Genomic DNA, 25,213 nt, shown 5'->3' on the forward strand with positions numbered 1-25,213 from the left:
ACTAGAACTAGAACAAAGCATCACACAATAGATCAGTAGAGGAATCGGAATCAAAGGTGAAACATGGCGAATTCATTTAGTGTCGTTGGAAGTGAGTGCATGAAACTAATTGAGCCATAATCTCAGAGATCACCACACACCTCAAACGCAGGTAAAAATACGAATCATCATCAGAAAGATGGAGGCTAATCTCTTTTATTAAAAATAAATCAAAAGGTCGTGAGGTTAAGAAACCATCGTCCACGTGCGAGCCAGTGAGCTCAGCATCCATTGTCTTCACTCTTGATTTCCATCCGAGTCACCATACTACAGATTCCGGCAACAAATCGATACGGTAGAAAAGTCAGTGGTTACCCAGCACGTTCTTCCAAGGTAAAAGTATAAGTCACGAGCATTGACGACAAACTAATTCGATCTGCATCCTCTAGCAGTAAACTGATTAGTTTTAAAACAAACCACTATTTAGTTTTAAAACAAACCACTATTTATGCCAATTTGCATGCATTGACGTAACTACTCAAGACAAAAGCAAGTAACCAACAAAAGGCCTTCAAAAAGGTACATGGCTTGCTAAATTGGCCGGGAGACGAATCACTAATGGCTCATTACCTCGATAGAGGGCTTTTTATTTACAGTTTGAAAACGTTCTGTCGCACACTGCGATCGCCTTTAGATTCGGCCTTGAAGAATTGTGCAAAAGTGGAATTAGATAGATTAAGCAGCAATTAGTACCATTGTAAATTTTTTTTTGAGTCGCTATCGTCCGTTGCACGGTATTGCGTCTAGTTTCCATTGATGAATTAAGCCTTGAATAATTAAGCAAAAGATTAAAGCCATGCTTGAAGGTCACCACATGACCTTGGCAAAAGTGAAGAGATAAGAATAAAGGAATATCGTTACAATTTATATTTTTTTTCATTTTAATTTTATAACGACCGCCAATTCATCAACATTTCTTGAAAATTCTTATAAATTGAGTAAATTTGGCGAATGATCATGAACGCTAAAGTCGCTAATAAATTGAAACAAACAAACAGTATAGTGTGGAACCGTACTGTCTTCGGAGAGTTTTTGTGTGTTTGTGGACACTAACATAAAAGTGATATTTTAAATAAAATTAGTTGACACCTGTCTCACCAGAACTGCATTGAAAAAAGCACGAACAAAAATATATTGCATGGTATAAGTTTGATTATGCGTAAAGATTTTGATTATTTGGCAAGGTGGTGGTTCTGAACCAGTTTCTGTGCAAAACGTAAATTAATGCTCAAAACATAAATGAATTTAAAACTAATCACTCTACCAGGTGGAGCTTGTGTACCGTAATGTTTACAGTATCTATTAGAATACTCGTTTCGTTTACACGAAAATTGTTCGCAAGATCTTTAACTACATATTTGAGGGTGTTTTACTATAAAACTTGCCCTTTTCGCATAGCATATACGCCAGTGCTCAAAATAACGTAGATTACGACATACATTAAGATCAAAAAAGAACCGGAATTTTCATTTTAAAATTCCCGCGCTTGTCCAATCGGTAAACTTTTATTCTCTCAACGTTGGCAATACTTTTATACACATTCTGTCAAATTTTGACGCATATCGTACGATTAGTTTTTGTTTGGCGTCTATACAAAGAAGTTGAAAAATTTTCTTGTGGTGATTTTTATAATGGATGAAAATTTAGAACAACGTGCGTGCATCAAATTTTGTGTTGCAAATGGATTTAAGTGTTCCGAAACGTTGAAAATGTTAGAAAAGGCCTTTGGTGAATCGTGTCTAGGAAAAACACAGGCATACGAGTGGTATAAACGCTTCAAAGGTGGTCTTGGATCATGATGAGATCCCTGGCCGCCCAACAACATCTGTTACTGAAGAAAACATTGAATCGGCGAAGCAAATCTTGTTGCAAAATCGTTCTGTACCGATTAGGGAGATTGCTGTGTTGTTGGGCATCTCTTATGGATCAGCCGAACACATTTTAACTGATGTTTTGGGTTTGAAACGCGTCGCTTCTCGGCTGGCTTCCCAAAAAAGCTGAGTTTCATTCAAAAACAGCGTTGTGTTGATGTGGCCAAAGAGATGATTTCCAACGCAGATAGTGACCCCACATTCATCGAATGCATCATAACTGGTGATGAGGCGTTGATCTATGAATATGACGTCGAAACCGCACTACAATCGACCGAATGGCGCTTCGAAGGGGAGTCGTTGTTCTAAATTTTCATCCATTATAAAAATCGCCACACGAAAATTTTCCAACTTCTTTGTATAGACGCCAAACAAAAACTAATCGTACGATATGCGTCAAAATTTGACAGAATGTGCATAAAAGTGTTGCCAACGTTGAGAGAATAAAAGTTTACCGATTGGACAAGCGCGGGAATTTTAAAATGAAAATTCCGGTTCTTTTTTGATCATAAGGTATCTGAAATGTGTGATAATTTAGGAGCTATATATTGTGGACTGATTCCCGCAATTCTTGAAAATGGCTTTTCCCAGATCCAAAAAGATTTAAATTTAATTAAATAAAATAAGCAATACATGTTACGATTTATGCACTTAACAATCTATCTAATTACTTCAATAGGATGTACGAGTTCCATCAGATTTCAGATGTCGATATTCATCATAATACTCCAGTAACTTGCTAGCGCTTTCCAGTAAAACAGTTCTCAATTTGGCAATCCTTCACCAACTTCTTGAAATGTTGATTGATATCATCATTTTCGTAAACAATTCTGATTTTTAGTTTCAGAAGATCACCTTGTAGATACAATACGAACTGTTTAGTCAATCATTTAACAATTATTGAAACCGTAAAACAACTTCTCGAAGAAACCGTCTGAATGAGTCAATATAAATTTTCAACCATGAATTCCACACTAGCGCCACGAATTGGAGAATTTTCAGATATTGTTTACTCTATTTGATCTGTTTTGAACTCTGGAACATTCTTCTCGAAAACACCAATATTCAATCTCAACAAATTGTACAGATATTATAGAATCAGTTTTCATTGGCAAAATTGTGATCCCACTGACGCCACTGGGTGGATAAGTTTCTAACTAATATGATTTTGCTAATGTAAACCGCTATATTCCGAATATTTTTGTAGAAGACTAAATATTTTATGGCGTTTTTCATTGAAAAACACTGGTGGCGTGGACTGCTTGGGTTCTGCACTTTCGATGAGAAATGGCAATGAAACACCGTCAGAATGTTACATTTCTACTCGAAAGTGCAAAACTAGAGCAATCCACGCCACCAGTGTTTCTCAATGAAAAACGGCATTAGTTTTCGCATATTTTTGATATTGAAATTTGTACCATAGCAAGCGCACTAATTCCATGTGATGGAGTGATTCCTAAATATACTTTTAACTTGTTAATAAACTTTGAGTCTCTCGAAAAGTTGTTTGAAGATTCCAGATGCTAAAATATTCGCGTTATTTCATGTTCAAACTGTAAACTTATGAATTATTTCATTTGTTCTATTGTAAACTTATGAATTATTTCATGTTCCTTTCAAAGCACCCCTGGTGGAGCAGTTCTTAACTAACTGTCCGTCAAACTACACTAAATTGTTGGTCTAAATATCTACAACAAGTTTGCCGGAGATTGTATAGCTCTATCTGTCAACCGAAGCGAGATGATTGTTCACAACCCCAACCAGTCGAAATCCCATATGCTCTGGGCCCCGTTTATCGCGGATTCGCTTTCCACGCCCCCAGAGATCCGCGTTATACGAGACCCCATAATTTTCAATGATTTCGGTAGAAGTAATGAGAATTGATTGATACAAAAACATTTTCCAAAACGACAACATTCTCAGTTTTTTCACTATCCATAGACATAATTCCCCTGCAACCTCATAATATCTTCACAATAAGAAGTGTATCAAAAAGTAGTTAGCAACATTGATTATTGAATAAAAAAACGAAAAAAAAAAACAGATTTTGACATTAGTTTTCGATATATTGTAGAAAAATTACATTTTTATGCATTTCACTGATTATATTGAAGAAAATCCTAGTTTCTGTGAAACGCTCGCACTTTGGACTTGACATTCTTCATTAAATTCTGCACAGTTACTTTTGTGACTTTCCTGGTGGCAGCTGTCCAGTTTTTTTTAACTCCTGCATGGTTTGGGACACTGTACCTTCCTTCCGAAAGTGCCGCTTGACAATTGCCCAATACCTTTCAATTGGCCGAAGATCCGGGCAGTTCGGTGGGTTGATGTCCTTTTACACGAATTGTGCATTATTTTTTGACAACCACTGTAGAACGGAGCTGGCGTAGTGGGCTGAAGCCAAATCCGGCCAGAGGAGAGGAGGAGCCTTATGCTTTCTGTACAGTGGCAGCATTCTCTTCTTCAAACATTCTTCCTCGTACACCTTGGCGTTAATTGTGCCCTTCGTGAAGAAAATCGACAACCGCAAACCACAGATACAAATTGCTTGCCAGACCAACACCTTCTGCCCAAACTTTTCCATCGCCACCGTGGTGTCAGCGTCGTCCAGGTCCTGGTACACCGATTTCGTATAATATTGCGGTCCGGGCAGCGCTCGATAGTCTTCCTTGGCGTAGGTTTCGTCGTACCAGAAACTTTTTCGGCATCTTCCGTTTCTTGTACGTTTTCAGGGAGTTCCGAACTTTGATCCGTTGAATCATCCCGATGCTGGTGTTGAACTGCTTGGCCAAATCCCGCGTCGACGCCGATGGGTTTTCTTGGCTGGGACCCGTATTCCTACCTGATCGGGGCAAATCCTTCATGGAAAGGGTCTTACCGAACCTCTCGATCATATTTTTGACACTGGTGTGGTGCACTTTCACCCGTTTTGCAATTTCGTTGTACGTGACACCACGTGACACAATTCTCTTTCGCGTTTCCGGATCAATTCAACTCATCATTGAAACGATAAACCATACCGAAACCAATCGATTGCGCAGCTGTTATTGACATGTAAACAAACATGTCACCGCAAAACACGCTGCAAAAAATTAAGCCATTTCAGAGTTATGCCTCACAACAATAATGCATTATGCCACTTGAAATGTCAATATAGAAGAAAAACAGATAAAGAAGATATTTTTTGCATCAGAAATCAATTACATAATCAATTAATTACAACTAGAAACCATCATTTTTGATCCTCCCAATGCTATATTTTGTTTGAATAACTGTTATAAATCTTTAAAACAACGTCAACTGCCGAACTTGCATAGCAGAAAGATCTTACGAAAAGATAGTGTTAGTGACAAAACTTTTGTGTAGAACAGTCTTTAATACTTAAAAAAGGAAGGGGGCGTTTTGGCCAGCAGGGACGCTTTATAACACTTTCCCCTTTATGTTCACGTTATAATATTTTATGTTATTGTACATATTTTGTGTTCACCTAGTATTTTACATCGTGGGCGGTAAGCTTCTATGCAGATGAGCTGAAGGATATGGTTCAGTGATGCTTTGAAGTGAACGGTAATTATGGAAAAAATCCTTTTTAGGACCACCAGGCCTTTAATTTGGATTTTGAGTTTGTCTAAATCGGTTCAGTCAGCTCGGAGAAAAGTTCGTGAGATTATTTAACACTGAGCCGATTGGAATGTGACATTTCTATATGAGAAAAGCAACAAGTTAAGAAGAAATCTAATTGAGATAACAAAAGATGTATTTTAAGATTAAATTTCTTTTCTTTTAACTATCGGCCCTTGCTATTGGAAAATGTCTCCTATATTGAAATATCGATATGATGGGCTTACATAAAAAGTCATTTAAATCCCTCATTTCATTAAACACCCCAATAATGTTAAGTCTAGACTTGAAATGCTACGGTAAGACTTGAAGTTTTATAATGACTAATCAGATTGTCAGATGAATGTAATTTAATTCCATTTCCTAATCACCTTTCCGGCAAAATCAATAAATAATGAAAATCGTTCTTAGAGTATCATTACAATAGACCAATTAGCAGGTGGTAATATAAAGTGCGTCATTATAATTTCCTTCATTAGATTGCACTAATTATATCTTGAAGCTTCATGCTAGAATCTGGCTTCACTCCGGAAATCTTTCACAAACAGACAAAGGAGCTGATGTTGCTGTTGTTGATGATGACGTGACGTGAAATGTGCGTTATCAATCTTCTGCCCAAGGCTAGGCATCACCGGAACACAAAAGCAGGTAAGCAAATTCTTTTCTTGTCTATGTGTGATATTCGAACGGGGGGATCTACCGTATCAGGAACGAAGGATAACGACTCAGTCACGCATACTGTGCCGGAGAATCTGAACATGCCAGGGAGAGAAGGGCAGTCGAAGCGAAAAAATGGGACCCGGAGCTGACAGGAAATGCGAGACTTCGCCTGGTTTCCGCAACCGAGATTACGCCAGTAAACGAGCGTGGAGAATGTCGAGAAGAATTGGGTCCGGGCTTATTCTGTGGTGGTAAGAATGCTTGTTTTTCTAGGCGGAAAGAAGATTGATATGAAGTTCGGGAATATATTATTCCCGACAGACACTTGTTACTTTTTAGTTTTGTTATATATTTTTTTACATTGTACCTCTTGGAACATTCAATTTTAAATGTGGATAATAGCATTAAACATTCTTATGTCTTATTCAAGTGTCGTCATTTTAAACGACTTGGAAACTTCGTAAGTTAATTTCAACTGAATAAAAGTAACGTTCCGGTTTGTATAATTCAATTTCCCTTCTTAAATCCACACATTTAAATTCAAAAAACGGCTCCGTTCGTCTTATGAGTGTGCGGATGTACAAGTAGGTGTGTGACAGCTGAGTTTCAGTTTCTACTTTGTAGGTTTTGATTCGAGTACGAAGAAGGATAGATAGTAAAATCTTTTTTTTTAAAGTCCATGTTTGCTGTTGAAATGTACTAGTTTCATCTTCACCTTGAACTATGTTTTGTAATTTAATACAACAGTTTTTCAAATAGATGTACACTGACCGACACCCAAACATTACTCAGAAACAAGCATTCACCATCTATTTCAACCGAAATCCATTCCGAGCCAAAAAATTAATATGCCTTTCCCACAAATGGTATTCAAATGATCTCCACTCGGTGGAACATTACCGAAAATGGTGCCACTTCCATCCCGGCAAACGTACAGAAGCATAAATCATAATTAGATACGACAGTCTTGATCAACATCATTCACCGTCAGTTTGCGACGGGTCCTTTTTTCTACGGTAGACTGTCAGTTCGCCATTTACCTAGCTTTCTTGTGTTTTTTGGCTGCGAGTGGCATGAAGCCGAGCAAAAAAAAAAACTTTCCCGAATGTGTCAGTCACGTGTTAGCGTAGGTACTTGTTGGGAAGTTTCACTCGGCACCTTGCCCGGCTTTGAGTGTTTTCAGCATGAATCTTTGATGGAGTTTATCTGTTTTGCTCTGGCATCATCAACAATTGGTTCGAATCGGATGTTCATTCGACCGAAAAACAAAAACAAAAATCGTGAGTGATATCTAATCCATTTTGTCAGTCGAAAAAAAGTATTGACTCGATACATGAAAAGTGAGGCGAGTTTATCTTCTGTTTGGAGAAAAACTTTTCAATTTGAAGAGGATTAAACGTAGCTTATCAAACCATCACTGGGGAAATTTTTGGCCAATCAATAGTTTAATCAATTGTCGCAGATGTCACTGTTGGTGGATTATTTTGTAATATTCATGAGTCAAAAACCGGCGAACTGCAAGGCAGTTTTTAATTTGTTTAGTCTATTCGATGAATCCAGTCTGCTCTTCTGTGTGGGATGCAAAATATTATCCACTTCTAAATATGGCTTGAGCTTGACTTTAAGCGACCATCCCTGATCGATGAAAATTTGTGAAAATCGGTGTAACTATCTCTGATAAAATTTAGTGACAATTTTTGTCACACACAGACATTTGCTTAGTTAGTCGAGCTGAATCAAATGGTATATGAGAAAAGCAAAAATGGAAGCGAAGCCGTAGCGAGTATGGCAAGAAAAAGTGCGCTCGATGGCTGCGAGAAAAACAAACAGAAGAAGACATCGGAAGAGGTAAAAAAATATGGGGTCTCACTTCACAATCTATAAAAGGCGACGGACGCTTCTTGAACTTGCATTCCGTAACTAGCAAAGCACTGTTTCATTCTGTATGTTATACTAGTCAATGTACAAACAATGCACAAAGTTATTGCACACACATTTTGAATAGAATACCACAGTATTATATATGAGAAAGGCATCATTATACACTAGGTGGATTAAAACAGGTTTTTAAAATGGAATTACCGAAACCCTTGGAACGATTTGGCTTCGTATCACTACTACAAAACCTTGCAAGAGTGATGTATAGCAAATTGTGTGTATTTTGTACCAAAAGGTAAGGTAATCAATCAAATTATTTTTTTATAGAATAAAATATTTTTGGGCAATGGGATTGGGATTTCAAATCGTATCTATGATCGCGGGGATCCGCGAAATATGTTTTGGGAAACTGCGAATGATTTTCATGAACAACATTTATTTTTATCAGTAATTCTAGCAGTTTCTAGCAGTACGTTCCCTTTTGTCGTGAATACGACTTTTCAAAATTAGTCATATGGAAGAATGGGCAGAACTTAATCGTGAATATCTCGACTTGTATTAATTACGGCAACATAATTCTTTCACTATTTCATCAAAAATATGATCAGGAATTTAGGATAATATTTTGAACAGTGTGAGATAACCACAAACAACTCAAAAATTACGTTTCCTCAAAATTTTAACACAACGCGAAAAACTCTTTACTTTCGCTTGGGTTTTTCGGGCAAGGACGACGATTTTGAGGTAGTCAGGAACATATCTTCAATTGAACGTTATAAAAGGAGAACCGTGGTCGAAATCGAAATTTTTATAAATCAAACTGTCTCTCAATTGAACTGTTAAGTAGAAATTTAATAAAAAATTATTAACTAGAAAATTATCGTGAATTAAAAGATGAAAAGTATCATTACTACATCACTTGACATGTAACATCATACAGTGATACAATCGAAGAGAAACAATAAATATTTAATGTAAAAAAACTACAAGGATCAGCCCCATGGGGTTGTTCGAGCCATTGATGTGGAACAAGGCAACCAAAATTTCTAATGATCTACAATCAAACAATTCAATCGATCGTCACACTTTTGAATCCGCAATTGCACGAGAATCTGCCTAGATTGATCTTGATTAGGAACCAACACCGAACATAGTTTTATAGCCGACAAAATTACATCAATATCCCAAATGTATACAATTATATTTTTGTACATACCTGCGATACGATTTTGTTATTAAAGCTTCTCTTCGCCAAGCTTGTGTTCAAGTTTTGTATGCAAGAAGTTATTTTTATAGCGTTAAGTTTCTCTACCATTCTGCGATTTCGGTTGAAGCGATAAACTTTTTCTCATTATCAATCGAGTTCATCTTATATAAATTATAAATCAATTTTAAGCACTCAAAATTTACCCTGAGGTACAAACCAATTAAAGCTTCAAATCGTTTTATGACACTTTTTGTCTTGCTGTCTAGCAACAACCTACCAATAGCATGCTACGCATAGGACTGAAACGTTAACTATAATTTGGTTTATAGATTCGCATGCTTCCAACCAGGGATGCGAAAATTTGACATTTTTTTTAACTGTCGCTAAGCACAAGACAGTCACTACCAACGATCCGCTCAGCTGCTACGTTTAACAGTTGCAAAGACATCATATTAACAAGATATCCAGCTCTCATATTTCCCGAACAAATCGTTGGCAACATCCTTTTTTGAGTGCATGGTGCCCTCAGGCGAGTCCGCATCGAATCTCGTACATAGAAGTAGGGGAGCGAAATGTCAAATTCGTGCGCGCCAAAACAGCAGCACTGCGCACTCATACAATTGACATGCTATGTTGAATGTGATGCCGTGCGATGGCGTTGCTGAACTGAAGATTGAGATCGCTCCAAGCTGACAGGGTCTGACAGTAGCCAACACGCAATGACACGATAGCTAGGTGCAGTCGTGAGAGCCACGACACACGACAGCAACATTGAGAACACTTCATTTTGTCGCACTCTCTCACAGCAGTCAAAGCCACACCGTTCGCTCTGCAGTAGTGTACTTACATTCTGGATAGGTAGCTGCTGCATTTATTTTCGTTCAAGGTTTTTTAAAATGTCGCGAGCTCGAAATGTCATGACATTTCTATAACTGGACAGTCATATCGGTTGTGACCAGGGTTGCCACATTTAAATCTGCATTTTTCAGAAGAAAAATCTGTAAATCTGTATCGGGAGCTCAAAAACCTGTATTGAAAATCTGTATATAGAAGTGATAAGAAATCGAAGCACAACGGAATGAAAAAGTCTTTAGAACCCAATTTTAAAGAAACCAAAACTTTTCTTAGTCTGAATTTTATGATGTTGTAGTTTAAAAACGCTGGAAGTTGTTTTTCGTTTGAGCCTCTCGAAATAATGATTTGATGATAAACTTTTAAAATCCAATCTGAAAGTGAGAACTTAATCTGATTATTTTCACTCTCGTTAATTAGGTAAAATGCAATTGGCAATCTTTCTTCTTTGCTACCTTACGTTATGGCCGAGGCCATCATCTTTCCAGCAATTCTTGAAAGCATAAGCAATTACGCTACACTAGTTGTAAATTAAAGTAAGCGTAAACAAATCTTTATTAGCAGATAGAACATCTGTGTTTTCTGTCCTTAATATACTCTTTTATATAAGTTATATCTTCTTTTTAGAATTAACATACAATCAGGATAATATTTTCATTTTGAAAAAACAATCAATACCATTATTTAATAGATTTTAACTCGACCATTATTCAATATTTAATCCACGCTATCAAAAATCTGTACAAATCTGTATTTTTTGAGGAAAATCTGTAATCTGCATATACAAAATCTTGGTCACAAATTTATCTGAAAAATCTGTAAAATGCAGATTAATCTGTATATGTGGTAACCCTGGTTGTGACTGCTCTGAACTGCATTAGAGTGGGAGCGACGCTGTCTATATTGCTTGACACCGCAGCGGGCAACCTGGAATTCTGGAATAATTATAAGATCATGTACAAAATGAATGTTTTTTACTTAATGTAATTTATAATAGCAAATCGCTTGGTAAAAACAGTATTTAGATTAACTTATGAATTTTGACATACATATATGACATTCGAAATGTATTGCTACGGCAAAGAAAAACTTATGTATATTGCCTTATGAAGCAAAGCAAAGTCTTGGCATTATCCTTTTGCGGAATTTTTCCTTTCTGTTTCAACAGACTTCGCAGCTGATTCTTGGTGTACAGAATCTTTGCATGGCTAGTACTACGATCCTACTGACACTAAGAATCCTTATGAAACAAACGTAGTTATGAAAAAAACGCAGCGGGCAGCGGTTGAACGCGATTCGACAACCGGAACAATATATATATATATATATATATATATATATATATATATATATATATATATATATATATATAATACATTATGCACCAAACCTCTACAAATTCGTGCCACCATCCCGGTTGGAAATCAAAGCATCAGTTAACACTGCTTTTCAGCTTTGCTCACCGAACCGCTTCGTTCCAACGAGAGTGCGGAGCAACAAAAAAGAATGCAGAAAAACCGTCAGCATAGCGAACCAAAACTTCCATGTGTATGTCTCCATACACCCCGTGAGAACAGGCATAAAACGAATTTCAACGTTGAGCCTTGTTGGTGGATGTCTCTCGAAAGCTGTAGAATTTGAAAGGGGAAACTGTTCTTTGTTGTATGCTATTCTCTGATTGGAGAGAGGAGAACAGCTACCGATGCGAGCATACGGGTACATCCACGAGATAAAATGTCATGAGAGCTATGACATTTTTATCCGCTGCAGTCACGGCAAAGTTCATTCGGCGACAGCTACCTATTGTGCGGGTTGACTGTTTGCTGTTTCGTGTCATTCTCCGGTACCGTTTGCAACCCTGCTTCCAACAGCTTCGCTTTTGCATAGATTGACCAATCAGAGCCATGCTTTCCCTTTGATATATCGCTTACTCCTTCAAAAACCGTCGTCTATGGCAGGGAAATCCGATATGCCGGAGATTTTTAGCAGACAAAATAGGACACTGCTCGCTACTAATTAAAATATCAATCATTTATAATTGAAAATACGTGGCCTGATACATTCAAATCAAATCTTAGAAATATTTCCAATCAAATAATAATATAATATTAATAATTGATACAAAATATACTGAGCTGTAAGTGTTTAAAACCTGACCACATTTCTACGTGTATTTTCCTTGAGTTTCTAATTTGCACCCCTATATAGAAAATAAAGATGTGTTCCACATAAAAAAAATAAAAATCGACCATTTCTTCTTGTGCGTCAGGGCGAGAATACGCGTGCAAGCAGCGGCATCGGAGAGCGCACCTTCTGCGTGGTTGAAAAAAAAACCCACAGGTCATAGTTCTCATTTGCATTCCGGTCGTCAAGGCGAGAAGACGTATTAAACCAGTTTGACATCATTTGGCAGTGCGAGCGGATGTGTTGCGGTTTGTTCGCAAAGCTTTTCGCAAGTTTCAATTCAAACAAGAGCGATTGCGTCAGACAGCAGAGCTGCTGGTCGTTTGCATTGGAGAGAATAAAAACGAAAAGTGGACAACATTATATAAATTCAGCCCTTCTAATGGCACTAAATGTTACACAAAGAGCTATAAAGATTGCTTTTTTGTAAATATAAAATGAAAATGAGCAGTGTAGTGCAAATTCAAGATGATTTGATTAGCTTTTTTGTAATTTTCACAGTGCTAAATTCGGAACAGTGTTTAAAATCGTTTATATCCAATCAGTGTTTAATATCTTAGAGAATTACACAATTTTCCCCTTCTGGGATGCCAGAAATGAATCCCGTACAGCATTTTGATGGTTTCTTTTACTGAAATATTGAAATCCGAAATGAAATAATCGACATCAAAATTCTCTAAGGTGCCACTTAGAACTATCATTTTATACCCAAAGAATTATTCGACCAATTCTAGTTTGTAGTAATCTTTCTGCTGTTTAGCTATATAAAATGCATAGCAGGAGGAAGGAAATCACAAACCTGGATCATTTAGAAACTCACCAGCAAGCGTTACGATTGGCATTGTTTCAACCTAATTTGATTAATGAATGAGCTACCAGATTCAGAAACTATACCGTCTGCTTTGTTGCTTTTTTATTAAAGTTGCGGGAACCAATCGTATCTTTCCTTATAGCGTTTTAGTTTTTTTATTGCACTACACCGATGCAGTGCTGAAGCAATGTATGAATAAACGAACGAAAATGATAAAAACAATTGTCAAAAAAGAAATATTTCAATGCAACTTTCGCTGCACCGATGTAGTGCAATTTTAAAATGGAGACACAATTGATAGTAACAACATAGAAACATTGATGCAGAATTTTCACCGGGCGATCATCATACTGAAAACCGATTGTAATGATAGTTAAATTGTTAAAAATAACATGTACGCATTATTTTCGTTTTTCTAAACAAAACAGGTATGAGCGTAGGAATCCCGGAACACCTACGCTAGATGTAAATCCCAAATATATTTACAAATAAGTTCAGGCATATTGACTCTGAGAAAATATTTTACATGGACGGATCACGAATTCAAGAGGCTACTGGGTTTGGTATATTCAACAATAATGTTTCGGGTTCATTTAGGCTTCAAGAACCTGCATCTGTTTATATAGCAGAGTTAGCAGCAGTTCATTATAGTTTGAGTGTAATCGTCACATTATCTCCAAACCATTATTTTCTCTTCACAGATAGTCTGAGTGAGATTGAAGCCATTCGCTCAAACGCTGCTGGCAAAAAGTGAACCGTTTTTCTTGGGCAAAATAAAACAGTGTCTGAACGACATATTGAATAATAATTATCGAATCACAATAGTTTGGGTCCCGGTTTATTGCTCCGTTCCAGGCAATGAAAGAACCGATATTTTAGCCAAACGTGGTGCTATTGAGGGTGAAATTTATGAGAGACCGATTGCTTTGATTCAACGAATTCTATAGCGCGTCCCACCAAATAACACTTGACAGCTGGCAAGCTTTTTGGGGTGAAGATGATCTGGGACGGTGGATGCACTCAATTATTCCTAAAATATCGACAAAGGTATGGTTCAGGGGACTGAGTAGGGATTTCATTCGCGTGATGTCCAGACGCACGTCCAATCACTACACGTTAGATGTACTTATGTATATTGACTATGAAATAAACGTATTTAATAAAAAAAGGTAAGAGCGTTACTCTTGCTAGATTCCTGCAGGTGTCAAGATTTTTACTTGGAATTAGTTTCCGATGTCTCCAAACAACATACTATTAGCTTTTCTTTTTTCATGCTTTTTCATGCTGTGAACTTTTACCGTCAGTACCGTAGCGTAGCTTCGACGAGATTATAGTTCTCCTCATATCCTTTGTGACTTTATCTGGGAGTACGGTACGGGTTAATTACAGTTCTGAAGCAGCAAATTAGTTTTATCTGAATTCAATTTTAAACGATCTATTTAACTAAAGGATGCAGCGTAGCTAATGGAATAGAAATATCAATACAAAGTTAATCGTTGCAGTAGTAACTTGTATCACTGGGTAATATTTTTAATCGAATTTTTTTGTGTGGTTGAAGCTATTCCAATTTCTAACAAGCCATGTAAAGATGCCCACGTGGTGGATTATATGCTTTAATTTTTCTAGACCTGCTGTTGGTACTTTGAGAATTATAATAAAAGGATTTAACCTCAGTTACAATTTACTGGTGTCCGTAGAACTTACTGTTTCGATTCACATTCCGGTCAGGGTTGGATAATTCAAGTAGAAATGCAAAAATAAGCGCTATGTACAAATCTGAAGAGATATATTTTAGTCAATATTTTTATCCGCTACACAATGTTTTTATTAATTGAGCAATCACTCGAAGAACAACAGAAAAGGTGAACCGAAAGCTTGTTCACTCCAATATATTCCCTCATATGTTAGTATCCTTCACACTACTGGCTCCAGTTTAATTTTTGACTCATCCATATTAGACTAAACTCGACTAAAGGTTACTGGCTTAAATCATTACCCTCAAGCAGTAATTTTATTTTCTCTGATAATCTCAAGCCTGCAAATTGACAAGTAGTTTTTTTTCACAAAACCAGAGTCTCAGTATTAATTTTACCAATTAAGTTTTAAGGAGATAATATAAAAATAATAGATTTTTTTGTTATACATATGTTAGCCGGCTCAGTACAGTTAGTAGGAAATTACGCCGTGTCTAATAAATCATATGCAAAATAGCTTTGCTCATTAGAACAGAAAGGTTTCTTGACTGGCGAGACGAGTGACGTCCGAAGTTAATCTTTTATAATTGAAATTCACACTCAAATCTAACAAAATGTTATTGAAATTATCGTTGGAATTTGTTGGTACTAATACTAAAGCACAGGTACAATCTATCTGATTACGTACTTGAAAATTAAATCGCATCTTCCCGGAGTAATATTCACAACGCTATGCCTGTACAGAAGGAAAGGTTCTTTACATTCTAAAAGCATACACTATATATATAATGCTCTTTTCTGTAAGTCGGCTGTGAGTGCGTCTGAAGTGTTGAAACGTTCATATTAATTGCCTCTAAATAAACATATTTCATGCGAGTTTCATTCCCACTGCGGAATTGTGAAATGATTAAAGAAGGATTTGCTTGTGGTTGAAGTTGTTTGTTCAAACGGAATAATAACATTCACAGGAGTAATAATAACCCAACGTTCTGGTATGTGGTGTAAGAAGTAGTTCAATTTTGTCATTTATGGTCACCTTATTTCGAAAACAATTATTGAGTGAAAACAATCATACCTGAAAAATGCATATAGTTGAAGTATATTTTCACTTTTTACAGTCGAAAGATTATAAATACTCAACATATTTTAACTTCTTTACTAAACCGAGACCAGTAAAATAAGTTTTCCTGGCATTTCAAGTTACTACCCACACACAAAGTACAAACAAACAAAGGGATGTTGGGGAATTTGGCCTTTCTGTTTCAACAGACTTCGCAGCCGATTCTTAGTGTACAGAATTATTGCATGGCTAGTACTATGGATCCTACTGACACTAAGAATCCTTCCAGGTCGGGGCTCGAACATACGACAACTGGCTTGTAAGACCAGTGTCCTATGCATTGAACCGTCAACCCGGGACAACTTGATTGAAGCCGGGTATAAATAAACGATATAAAAAAAGGCGAGTGGGTAATGTCAGAGACATAACTGGATGTCGTGAATACGAAAAAACTGGCACGCTCCCATCACTTTTCCGAATATCAGTTAGTTGATTGATTGTATGAATTGTGCAAGCTTTCCCCTTTTTCACAAATAGAGTTTGAAGCGATGCACCTATATTAAAGTACAGATTAGTTACATTAAACAACTGTTATTCTACAACTATATACTCCAAACTTGAAACAATTCCTCATTTTAATAATAATAATGATATTAATAATAATAATAATAATAATAATAATAATAATAATAATAATAATAATAATAATAATAATAATAATAATAATAATAATAATAATAATAATAATACTAATAATAATAATATAGATAAATCTGTACATATATGTATGTATAAATAAAATACATATTAATCTGTATATATGGAAACCCTGTTTCGCATGGCATATTTTCACACGACCCCATACTAGTATAAAGATGTGTTCAACATCATCACTTTCGCTTTCGCATTGCCGTTCGTAATTGAATGTGTTAGTGACGGTACAAATTATTTTAATTTCCATCTTGATGAATCTTTTGGTAGGAAATATTGAAAGTTTAATTAACTCTTCATGATTATCTGTGGCACTAAAAAGTATCTTGAATTGTCACAATCAACAAGATCTGAAATGCTTCTCGTGTGTGTCTTGTTTCGGCAACAGTTGCTCAGAAAAAGGTAGGAAAGCGACAAAATTCAACTAGTTCTTTATGATGATCTTTAGAACTGAAAAGTGCTTTGAATTGCCTGAAAATCACTGAAAAGTGCTTTGAATGAGCCTTGCTGGACTTTTTGACTGCCTTTCCACTGGTTTTCAATGCCATCGTGCTGACGGTGTCTTGTGCGTTCAGAGTAGCTGCTTTAACTTAAATGACGCTGTTTCTCACATGACATTTCATTTTATACCTGCTACTGGTAGCAGTGTGCGGACAGCCCCTTTGCCAAAATTCCTTTTCCTGTTCACACAACGGGAAACAGTGAGAAGACATAAAAGAGAGAGTTAGTAGAGCAGCAGTCAGTAATACTGAATTGACTGTCTAGCTGTTAACAGCGTCTCATGGAATTTTTACGCAGAAACACGCACACAGGAGTAACAGTTAAGGGCAAGCAAAGTCTCGCTCGAACCGACAGTCTGCAGTTCCCAGTTGGCAGAATCTATCGTCTGCTCCGGAAGGGAAACTACGCCGAGCGTGTCAGTGCCGGTGCACCGGTCTATCTGGTGGCAGTGATGGAGTACTTGGCTGCCGAGGTGTTGGAATTGGCCGGTAACGCTGCCCGTGACAACAAGAAAACGAAAATCATCCCTAGCCATCTGCAGCTGGCCATCCGTAACGACGAGGAGTTGAACAAAACCCCCGTCCTTTTCAAGACGATCACATCACTGTGATAAAGAAATATTTAAGATTGATTTAAGTTTAGCCAGTTCTGATACGCCTGGAAAGTAGAATGCGCAAATCAAGAGGAAACCTTTGTTCTAACAATTTGTTCATTTTTGTTTTCGGCCGCATACTAAAGTATTCACGACAAAAATATATATTGATCTATATACGTGGCAACTCTGTTTCGCACGGCATATTTGTATAATAGTATAAATTTCTGTCCAACATCATTACTTCCACTTTCGCATTGCCGTTCGTAATTGAATGTGTTAGTGACGGTGCAAATTATTCTAACTTCCATCTTGATGAATCTTTTGGTAGGAAATATTGAAAGTTCAATTAACTCTTAATTATCTGTGGCTTCAGAATGTGCCTTGAATTGTCACAATCAACAAGATCCGCATTTAGATCTGAGATGGTTCTCGTGTGTGTCTTGTTTCGGCAAAAGTTGCTCAGAAAATGGTGGGAAAGCTACAAAATTCAACTAGTTCTTTATGATGATCTTAAGTACTGAAAAGTGCTGGGCCTTGCTGGACTTTTTGGCTGCCTTTCTACCGGTTTTCGGTGCCATCGTGCTGACGGTGTCTCGTACGTTCAGAGTAGCTGCTTTAACTTAAATGACGCTATTTCTCACATCACATTTCATTTTATACCTGCTACTGGCAGCGGTGTACGGACAGCCCCTTTGCCAAAATTCCTTTTCCTGTTCGCAGAACGGGAAACAGTGAAACGACAGGTCCTCGATGTTGCTCTCGTGTGTCTTGTTTCGGGAACAGTTGCTCAGCAAATGGTAGGAAAAATAACCCACTCAACATTTATATGGATGCTCTTGTATAGAAGCAGACATCTCGCGTTATGATTGGCTGGTGCTGTCATGGGTTAAATCAAATAGGTTTTTCAATAGTGTACTATTGAAAAACTTCAATGTTTTTGCAATACAGTTTGAAAATTTTCGATTCTATTGATAGTTAGATTATATAAATCCTTCCACAGATTACTGAGCTATGAGCTTTCAAAATACGAGAAAGGCAAACGCGCCTTATGAATTATCCTCTTTGATACTCGTATATACCTAAAATTTCAAAAAAGTTTAATTTTGGACTATTTGAGAACCACTGAAAATTTCATCATAAAATTGTGATCATATTTCCGATGGCATGTAACAAGAATTATGTTGATTCATTAGATACAACATGAGATATTCACGATCAAAAACTTATCACTCTCTGAGAGGTTAAATTTTGAAAAGGCGCCCCATAGTAAAGTAAGTCGTATTCACAACAAAAGAGATGTACTTAGGCTCTTCCAGTTTTCTACTTGTTGGTACCTAAGACAAGACAAGACAGCTCGCGTTACGGGCTTGGCTCCGTGTTCGGGAGCCCATTTGACGTTTTTGGTGTTGTACTGTTTTCGTTACCACAGGGTTATTTTCATCGAATTTCGCAGTGTTTGCAGCAAGATTAGAAAAAATATCTAAAGGAAATTTAAACTCAATATAAACTAAATTCAACAAATATTATTATATTATTTTTCCAACACGTATACAAAGTTTCGTAGTATTAGATCGTCATACTTCGGCTATCATATTTCTTTTTGCGGGATTTTGTAGATTCGCCAGACTTCAGACGACACGAAATGAGTCTGATAATAACTGCTTGTTGGAATTGAATGCAATGAAAAACGTTATCAGGTAGTACGGTCATTTCCATTTCAATTTTTCTTTGCAAATTAGTTTCTGATATATACTACAAGGTACCAATAAGTTATAGGTGCTTTAATTGGTTCCAGTTTTTTCGGTTATTGTAGGTACTCTATATAGATATTTATAAAATCTTCAAATGTTGGATAACTCAATACCACACAAAATACGACGAAATTTTTGTTAAAATAACAAGTTTTATTATTTGAATAATGGAATGTGAATAACATGCATTAATGATTAAAAGAAATTGGCTGCACTGCCAATGTCACTAGTCACATACAGTCAACTATCAATTTTAATTCAGTAGGACTCATGGGAAGCAAAAAAATAAGAGTAAGAAGCCAGCTGGCTCGTCTTGTCTTAGTTTGGTACGAACCACGATGTAAAATACCCTGGTGATCACATTTTTCTATGTGTTAATGCGGTTGTCATTTTATTTTGGAATAACAGAGAGACGTGAAGAAGAAAAAAACTTAAACAAATAACGTTCCGAGAGTTGCTTTTATGAAAATATTTAGAGTTGGTTCTGTTTGCGAAAATATCGACAGTGAAATGCGGTGTTTTGTTCCGGGATGTTTCAATCGTTTTCATCATCTGCATTTAAAATGCCACCCACAGCACAATCACTCCATTATCCATAATAACTGTAATAGATATCACAGTTCGATCCGCCAAATCCTTCCTCCAACGAAATGAACAGAATCGGATGTGTGTAAAATTTTCTATATTTCGACGTTACCTTGCAAGCCCTTGAAGAAAAAATGTCCAGATTTTCAATTAGTGCCAAAGATTCGCCAGGCTGCGCGACAACTGGAGTAACTTAGAAGTGAAATCCTGATCTGAAATGGTCGTTTGTTTATGTTTACATGCTTGAATCCCGGCGCGCCATACTTAATTTTGTGAGAAAATTACCAACACAACCAAAACTGTTTTATCACGCCACCAGTGTATTTTACGTCGTGGGTACGAACCCACGATGTAGAAATTTATACTGGTGGCGAGATTTTTCTACGTGTGAGTGCCGTTGTCATTTTTTTTCTAGCAAAAACAGGAAGATGTGAGGAAGAAAAATGTAAACATCGGCTGTTGCAAGATCATCCATCGAATCACATCCAGTTACAGTAACTGGACTTCCGGTAAAACCCTTAACGAGTGAGCACGTTGTATCGTGTTAGTGTAGTATTTCGCCAGAAAGAAATATGGAAATATTCCCTAAGTTGCCGTACCATCAACCGGTGTCATCTCTAGTGAGATAAATCCAATTTCATCTTACTCTTTAAGTCAATCTTTCGTACAGAGGCAGCAGATCACACTTTAACTAAAGCAGAGATGAATGGGGGCACCGTTACCCTAGTAGCTCTTCAATAAAATTTCGAGTCATATTTTGTTTCGATATTTATATGTAAGGATTCCGACGCCATATTTAATTTCGTGCGAAAACTATTAACACAACCAAAATCTCCAAATCTCGCCACCAGTGTAAATTTTTACATAGTGATACGAATCTACCAACTTTCGTCTCATGTAAAACTTATGCATTCTTTTAACAAAATTATAAAATCGATAAAATGAAAACGGATATAAATAACATTTCGAAATACACATATTTTTTTTACAAGGTGAAATGCATTTACGCAGAGTGTGGGACTCTCCACAGGACTACCACTGTATAATTGGAACTACCCACTAAAACACCTTGGATCTTCAACCCTACCTCCCCGGAACTACCGTTAGGTATTACTTCGGGGTGGAAGGCTATCGGTGCTCAAAGCACCCTTCCCGGACTTATGCATCGTCATGGACGTCTGCGTCGTTCTCTCCTACTTTTGGGCTATTTATCCCTCGATTTTGAGCCACCTGTTTCGCTACAGGGGATCGCCCAGGAGGATATCGAGGTCGGTCCGGCGATTCCGATTCGCTGGCGCCTCGACGACCCAGGGCTGGTCTACGTCGCGAACTACTCGGCTAATCCTCGACGATGGATCTAGCCTACACCGACGGAAAAGTTCCCCGACGATGGAAGTTTCCCAGGGACCAACGCTCCCGAAATCCGTCAACGGTTCGAACGGCAGGATGCCTGAGTCGGTCCAGTGATTCCGGTTGGAGGATAACTTCCGGTTCACTGGCGGCCCGACGATCCATGCCGGAGTTATGTCGTAATCTACTCATCTAATCCCCGTCAAAGGATCTAGACTACGCCGACGGAGAGTTCCCCGACGAAAGAGTTTCTTCTGACACCGAATGACACTCGGGACACGGGACACTCGAATGAGTGCCGAGGTCGGTCCTGTGATTCCGGTTGGAGCGTGGCTTCCGGTTCACTGGCGCCCCGACGACTCGACTTCGGTGCTTTGGCTTCTACTCGGCTAGTCCCCGACCAAGGATCTAGCCTACACCGACGAAGAATTCCCCGGCGATGGAAGTTCTTCCGTAACCGTCGCATCCGATACCCGTGAATGGATCGATCGGCAGGATGCCTGGGTTGCTCCAATGATTCCGGTTGGAGAATGGCTTCCGGTTCACTGGCGCCCCGATGATGAATACCGGAGCAACGTCGCAATCTACTCGTCTAATTCCCGGCGAAGGATTTAGACTACACCGACGGAGAGTTCCCCGACAACGGAAAAAACTCCCGAACCGACGCTTGTTCGCTGAACCCTCTTTAGCGGCCGGCGGTCGCGGCTGCCTGTTGTTCTGCGCTCCAATTCCACTGCAAGATGCCCGCACTGCAAGATGGTCGCGGTCGACACTGCGTTCCAGTTCTCCTCGCTGTGGCTTCTCTGGTTCTCTAATGTAGTTTCTCTGCCACATATATCCAGTAGACCATTTCTTTGTGTCGTAAAGCGGGAACAAGCAAACAGGACGTGTTCTGCCGTTTCAAGCTTATTTGAGCAGCCAGGGCAAGCAGGAGATGCCGCGTGGCCGAACCTATGGAGGTACCACCCAAAACAACCGTGACCCGTAAGGAACTGCGTCAGGCCAAAGTTTACATCGCCGTGGGGTCTGTCGATCCATCCGGAGACTCTTGGAATAAGCCGAAGTGTCCATCTGCCCTTGGTTGAGCTGTCCCATTTCCTTTGCCACTCGCGTAGGGAGGCTGCGTTGACAGTTCCACGGGCGTTCCTGTCCCTCCGCGTAACGTAGCACTCAGCGTCCTTCTTGATGAGCAGTCCAATAGGCATCATGCACGTCACCACGTATCTGTATTATAACGTTAGTTATACACAGTTCGGAAAAATCTTGTGATTTTACATCTCATAAGATGCACATAAGTGGAGCGTCGTATTTCACACAAATTTATATTCAAGAACTTGTACAATTGTGTGACTTGAACCAAGAAACATTAAATCACAAATTACGTCATTTAATTGACTGAGCCTCAGAAGCACTGGTTAATGAATACAATAAGGTCTTTTTTATGCGACTTTTTTAAAGTGAATTTTCAGAGTTATGCGGTTTTTTTTTATGCGAAGTTTCAGATTTATGCGTTTTTTATGCGAATTTTCAGAATTATGCGGTTCTTTTTTATGCGAAGTTTCAGAGTTATGCGAAGTTTCGGAGCTATGCGGTTTTTTATGCGAATTTTGAGAGTTGTTCGTTTTTTTTTGCGGTACGTAAACTCGCATAAAAAAGGGTGATTTCTTTAGAGGTTTAGAATTTGATTTTCAAAATATTCAGAGACCAGCATAACCAAAAAAAGTTCGTATGTCCATGCATTAGTATAACGAATAAATTGAAATAGTTTTGACCCCAACTTAGAAGATTATTTAGCATCGTTATCTTCTATGACGGAATTTTAAAAAACTCATCATCCTGTAATTGGAAGTCGGAATCGGATAAAATTCACCATTTTTGTATGGGACCATAATTGTATTTGAATTTGAATATTTGTTTATTAAATTCGTTTTGGTCTTCTTTTAGCTTCTCTATTCCCAATATTTTTGGAAATGGAATTCGGGAATCGGTGTAACCGAAGTTAGATAAATGCGCCATTTCATTAGAATCAAAATTTTTGAAAATCAGTGTAGACATCTTAGAGAAATCGTAGTGCGTTCCACATAAAATTTTTGGGTATCTTCCCTTTGGGATCGAAAACCGAATACCGGTAAAACTGAAATCAGTTTATTTGGGCGTCGAATCTCAAAATCTGTGAACCCGACAAATCCGATAAATTTAGGTGAAATTTTTACACTAATCACTCTGTTCTCTGCTGAACCGGAAGTCAGATTTGATTAAAAAACAAGCAGTTGTAATGGGACCCTAAAACCTTTAATTTGAATGTTAGATGGATGAAATCGGTTCAGCCATCTACTAGCAAAATGAATGAAATTTTTTTTTCATTACACTTTTCATCCTGTAGTTTTGGAACCAGAAGTCGGATCTAAATGAAATTCAGAAACCTTTTATGGGAGTATAGAACTGTTCATATGAGTCTAAGTTTGTAGAAATCAGTTAAGCCATCTCCAAGAAAAATTATTGAAATTACTTTTCACACACAAATTTACTTATCTCGATGAATTTCTTCGAATGGTACAAGAGTGTAAGAAGTTGTTTTCTTCCAGCAATTATTGTTGCAAGCAGTATAAATCAATATAAATATAAAAAAAGTTTTGTTATTTGAAAATACTGCCATTTATTTAATACATACAGTGGTGTAACGTGGAAATTTGACGCCCGGGGCAAAATAAGAGATTTGTCGCCCCCCTTCGTTGGTTTAGCGAGAAAATAACCCAAAGCTGAACTTCATCTTCGGAAAGATGACTTGGGTGAACAAAAAAAAAACAGGTCTCAAGAATTAGTTTGCCGCCCCCCTAAAAACGTTGCGCCCGGGGCGAGTGCCCCCTTGTACCCCTAATTCATTCATCCATCTTCGGTGCGAACATCCTTATATTACTAACGCCTGTCTCGAACATCGTTGAACTATTCACTGCACGGATGAGAGAATGAATGAAAAATGAATAAGCAATAATCATAGAGAACCCGAATCTACTAATACATTTTTCGCTGCTGGTATACATCGTGCATGTTCGTTTTATACAATCGTTTGTAATTCGTTCATTTACTTCACTCTTCAAATTGTTTCGAATAGCGTCACTGCGATGATCGTTGGATTCCAATCTTCGCGAAGCATCCTGCATCTAATGAATTCATCATATCTCGTGATGTAGCAGCAATGGGGGAGTGCTGGGATATGCTTCATCACACACACACACACACACACACACACACACACACACACACACACACGTAAGACTATGGTACTAATACACAGGAAAACGTCTTAGTTTGCTTGTTTCAAAGACAGCATGAAGGATCATCGCGAATTAGGTTTTGACTATGATCGCTACATGAATATTCGTTCCACATTCGCATTCAAGTCATTCGGGGGTATGTTCAATGCGAATATCAACTGCAAGGAATAGATCATCATGCAAGCAACGAAGTAGCGTCGGCTTCGTTCGCACCCGAATATACGGATAAGTCCGAATATCAGAATGATTATCAAACAAAGGCGAAGGGAAGCGAACGATGATCATTGGCGTTCGTTGCATTTTTTATATCCAGAAATGAGCTTCGTCGCTGAATACAATTTTTCGATAAAAAAGTGGATCTTTCTCCAACTTAGCCAGTGCCTATTAACCAAATGTTAGATGTTATAAGTCGATTCATGATTTAATGATAGACCAAACTGAACAAGTTGGGCAATAACAGTATTACCAAAAAGATGCCAAAGCAAAAAATTACCCTTTACTTGAATCTAATGGTACAAAAAAGTAAAAGTTTGCAAATAACTCTGTTCTAGCCAAATTTAGTGAATTA

Source organism: Malaya genurostris, chromosome 2, assembly GCF_030247185.1.
Source record: "Malaya genurostris strain Urasoe2022 chromosome 2, Malgen_1.1, whole genome shotgun sequence".
Classification (NCBI taxonomy): Eukaryota; Metazoa; Arthropoda; class Insecta; order Diptera; family Culicidae; genus Malaya; species Malaya genurostris.